General features: G+C 51.0%; 1 pseudogene; it reads left to right on the top strand.

Moving 5' to 3' along the window:
- Positions 1–4,353: 4,353 nt before the first annotated feature.
- LOC140425387 (cytochrome c oxidase subunit 7A2, mitochondrial pseudogene) lies at positions 4,354–4,809 on the top strand (annotated as a pseudogene).
- The last annotated feature ends 252 nt before the right edge of the window (positions 4,810–5,061 follow it).

The following is a 5,061-nucleotide window of genomic DNA, read 5'->3' as shown; positions in this document are numbered from 1 at the left end:
GGTCCCAGAGGATTGGAAAGTAGCAAACGTGACACCACTGTTGAAAAAAGGAGATCGGCAGAAAGCGGGTAATTATAGGCCAGTAAGCTTAACTTCGGTTGTAGGGAAAATGCTGGAATCTATCATTAAGGAGGAAATAGCGGGGCACCTGGAGGGAAATTGTCTCATTGGGCAGACGCAGCATGGGTTCACAAAGGGTAGGTCGTGTCTGACTAATTTGGTAGAATTTTTTGAGGACGTTACCAGTGCAGTAGATAACGGGGAGCCAATGGATGTGGTATATCTGGATTTCCAGAAAGCTTTTGACAAGATGCCACACAAAAGGTTGCTGCATAAACTAAAGATTCATGGCATTGAGGGTAAAGTGGTAGCATGGGTAGAGGATTGGTTAACTAACAGAAAGCAGAGAGTGGGGATAAATGGGTGTTTCTCTGGTTGGCAACCTGTAACTAGTGGGGTCCCTCAAGGATCAGTGTTGGGCCCGCAGTTATTCACAATTTACATAGACGATTTGGAGTTGGGGACCAAGTGCAATGTGTCAAAGTTTGCAGACCACACTAAGATGAGTGGTAAAGCAAAAAGTGCAGAGGATACCGGAAGTCTGCAGAAGGATTTGGATAGGTTAGGTGAATGGGCTAGGGTCTGGCAGATGGAATTCAATGTTGCCAAGTGTGAGGCTATCCATTTTTGGGAGGAATAACAGCAGAATGGATTATTATTTAAACGGTAAGATGTTAAAACATGCTGCTGTGCAGAGGGACCTGGGTGTGCTGGTGCACGAGTCGCAAAAAGTTGGTGTGCAGGTGCAACAGGTGATTAAGAAGGCTAATCGAGTTTTGTCTTTCATTGCTAGAGGGATGGAGTTCAAGACTAGGGAGGTTGTGCTGCAATTGTATAGGGTGTTGGTGAGGCCGCATCTGGAGTATTGTGTTCAGTTTTGGTCTCCTTACCTGAGAAAGGACATATTGGCACTGGAGGGAGTGCAGAGGAGATTCACTAGGTTGATCCCAGAGTTGAGGGGATTAGATTATGACGAGAGGTTGAGTAGACTGGGACTGTACTCATTGGAGTTCAGAAGGATGCGGGGGGATCTTATTGAGACATATAAAATTATGAAGGGAATAGATAGGATAGATGCAGGCAGGTTGTTTCCACTGGTCGGGGAAAGCAGAACTAGGGGGCATAGCCTCAAAATAAGGGGCGGTAGATTTAGGACGGAGTGTAGGAGGAACTTCTTCACACAAAGGGTTGTGAATCACTGGAATTCCTTGCCCAGTGAAGCAGTTGAGGCTCCTTCTTTAAACGTTTTTAAGAAAAAGATAGATGCCTTTCTAAAGAATAAAGGGATTTGGGGATATGGTGGAGCTGAGTCCACAAAGATCAGCCATGATCTCATTAAATGGCGGAGCAGGCTCGAGGGGCCAGATGGCCTACTCCTGTTCCTAGTTCTTATGCTCTTATGGTTAGTGGGAAGCTGGAAGGACTGCCGTGGTACTCGTGAATGTTTACGCGCCAAACTGGGATGATGTGGAGTTCATAAGGAGGATGTTGGGGAAGATCCCAGACCTGGACTCGCAAGTTGGTCATGGGGGGGGGCGGGGGGGGGGGGGGGGGGGGGGGCGGCGGCGGGGGGGGGGGGGGGGGGGGGGGGGGGCGGCGGGGGGGGGGGGGGGGGAGGGACTTCAACACAGTCATTGGCCCAAGGCTAAACCGGTCGAGCTTAAGGACAGGCAGGGTGCCAGCAATGGCAAAGGAGCTAAAGGGGTTTATGAAACAGATGGAGGGAGTGGACCCATGGAGGTTTGGGCGGCCGAGAGTGAAGGAGTTCTCTTTCTACTCGCATGTACATAAAGTGTACTCCCGGATCGACTTTTTCATCTTGAACAGGACTTTACTGACAGGGGTAGTGGACACTGAGTATTCAGCGATCACGGTCTCTGCTCATGCTCCATACTGGATGGACCTACAGGTGAGCAAGGAGGGTGGCCAACGCCCGCATTGGGAATTGGATGTCAGACTTTTAGCGGATGAGGAGGTGTGCGAGTGGGTGAGGAAATGTATCCAGAACTATCTGGAGTTAATGACACGGGGGAAGTCTCGGCTGCAATGGTCTGGGAGGAGCTGAAGGCGGTGGTCAGAGGGGAGCTGATTTCGATACGGGCCCACATGGAGAGTGTAGATAGAGCAGAGACGGATCGACTGATAGGGGAAATACTTACAGTCGACAGGAGATATGCGGAGACCCCAGAGGCAGGGCTTTTAAGGGAATGACGGAGGCTACAGGCGGAATTTGGCTTGTTAACTACAGGGAAGGCGGTGGAGCAGCTGAGGAAGGCGAGGGGGGTGATATGTGAATATGGAGAGAAGGCCAGTAGAATGCTTGCGCAGCAGCTCAGAAAGATGGAGATTTGGAGAGTGAGGGACAGAGACGGGAACTTGGTCGGAGATTCAGCAGGGGTTAACAGGGCATTCAAGGAGTTTTATAGCAGGCTGTGTGAGTCGGAACCCCCAGCTGGGCCGGAGGGGATGAGGCTCGCGAATGTGGAGGAAGGGCTGGTAGAAGGGCTGAGGGTCCCGATCGGGATAGAATAAATAGCAGAAGGGCTGAAGGCCATGCAGTCGGGTAAAGCCCTGCGACCGGACAGGTACCCAGTGGAGTTTTATAAAAAGTTCTCTGGGGTCGCTGCTGATGAGGACATTTAATGAGGCAAGGGAGTAAGTGGCACTTCCCCCGACGATGTCACAGGGCACAATCTCACTGATCCTGAAGCGGGCTAAGGACCCGGAGCTATGCGGGTCCCACAGACCCATCTCCTTATTAAATGTTGACGCCAAACTGTTGGCCAAAATCTTGTCCTCTACGATCGAAGACTGCATTCCGGATGTGATTGGGGAGGACCAGACAGGATTCGTTAAAGGCAAGCGGTTGGCGGCCAATGTTAGAAGGCTGCTGAATGTGATCATGATGCCCCCAGAGGGTAGGGACGGAGAGGTAGTGGTCGCAATGGAAGCAGAAAAGGCATTTGATCGGGTGGAATGGACGTATCTGTGGGAGGTGCTGGGGCGGTTTCGGTTTGGACGGGGCTTCATCGACTGGGTTAGGCTGCTGTATCAGGCGACCATGGTGAGTATACGGATGAACAGGTTGACATTGGGCTATTTTAGGCTACACCGGAGGACGAGGCAGGGATGCTCCCTCTCCCCAATGCTGTTTGCGCTGGCCATAGAGCTGCTGGCAATTGCGCTGAGATCCTCAAGAGGCTGGTTTGGGGAGGGGTGGAGCACAGACTCTCGCTATACGCAGATGACCTACATGTTTCTGATCCACTAGAGGGGATGGGAGAAATTGAGGATTCTGGGGGAATTTGGCCGGTTTTCAGGTTATAAATTGAACATTAGGAAAAGTGAGATGTTCGCAATCCGGCCAAGGGTGCAGGAGAGGCGACTGGGGGAGTTGCCATTTAGAGTGGTTGGAGAGTCTGGGGGCAATGGAGAAAACATGTGGGAGCAGAGGGAGCATCGGTCTGGTCTCCAATCTGCAATAATCATCCGTTTGCCCCAGGGAGGCTGGTTGGAGGGTTCCGGAGATGGCAGGGATCGAAAGGATGGGAGATCTATTTATAGAGGGGAGCTTTCCCAGCCTGAGGGAGTTGGAGGAGAAATTTGAATTGACGGGCGGGAATGAGTTTAGGTACCTGCAGGCACGGAACTTCCTACGCAAGCAGGTCTCAACCTTCCCTATCTATGAGGAGCGGTTGAATAAACTCGGTTTGTTCTCACTGGAACGAAGGAGGTTGAGGGGCGACCTGATAGAGGTCTACAAAATTATGAGGGGCATAGACAGTGTGGATAGTCAGAGGTTTTTCCCCGGGGTAGAGGGGTCAATTACTAGGGGGCATAGGTTTAAGGTGAGAGGGGCAAGGTTTAGAGTAGATGTGCGAGGCAAGTTTTTTACACAGAGGGTAGTGGGTGCCTGGAACTCGCTACCGGAGAAGGTGGTGGAAGCAGGGACGATAGTGACATTTAAGGGGCATCTTGACAAATACATGAATAGGATGGGAATAGAGGGAAGTGTAGAAGATTGTAGTTTAGTCGGGCAGCATGGTCGGCACGGGCTTGGAGGGCCGAAGGGCCTGTTCCTGTGCTGTACATTTCTTTGTTCTTTGTTCCCGCTCCTACCACCAAGGGGGATACAGGACAGGGTAGTTTCCAGAGTATGGGTGGGAGAAGGGAGAGTTTCGGACATCTATAAAGAGCTCATGGGGTCAGAGGAAACGCAGACCGAGGAGCTGAAACACAAATGGGAAGAGGAGTTAGGAGGAGAGATAGAGGATGGTCTCTGGGCAGATGCGTTGAGTATCCACAGCATGGGAGCGAAATGAGCGGCCTAGGAGTGAGGGGCCTGCGGGCTTTTCAACAGATTTCACAGCTGACCTTCAGCACTGCAGCCTGCAGGCGAATGGCGAACAAGGTTCCTGAGAAGCAGAAGATATTCCAGGCGGACAATGGGATGCCGGTCCATTTAAAAGGCGGTGTGATGGATGCACTGCTCTACAGGCTAACCATGAGCCTCACGGTTGCGGGTGCAGCCTATGTTATCTACGAACTCGTCACAATTGCCCTGCCCAAGAAGAAGTAACATCAGCTCTTCGACATGCCTAAATCTTCGTTTTATTCCATAACCCTATAATACTGTAAATTATCTGGGGACCTGACTGTTCACGGTTTATGTGAACAGTTGTTTATTTGATGATGAGACTTGTATAACTAATAAATAGTGATTTATCACGAAAAAAAAAAAAAAAAAAAGAGTATCCACAGCATATGCCAGGCTCAGCCTGATACAATTTAAGTTCGTTCACGGGGCACACATGACAGTGGCCCGGATGAGCAGGTTCTTTGGGATAGAACAGTGGGTTCTTCAAACTTGGGGGCGCAACCCGCGGGGAGGTTGCGGAGCCGTCCTTTGCGGCGCTCCCGATCGCGCAAATCCCCGCGCAGCAGCCGGCTTTTAATAACAACGGCTGCAAGCGGCCTTTAAAATGGCCGTGAACATGTTAA

This window comes from Scyliorhinus torazame, chromosome 6, assembly GCF_047496885.1.
Source record: "Scyliorhinus torazame isolate Kashiwa2021f chromosome 6, sScyTor2.1, whole genome shotgun sequence".
Classification (NCBI taxonomy): Eukaryota; Metazoa; Chordata; class Chondrichthyes; order Carcharhiniformes; family Scyliorhinidae; genus Scyliorhinus; species Scyliorhinus torazame.
This window is presented reverse-complemented; position numbering and strand designations above follow the sequence as displayed.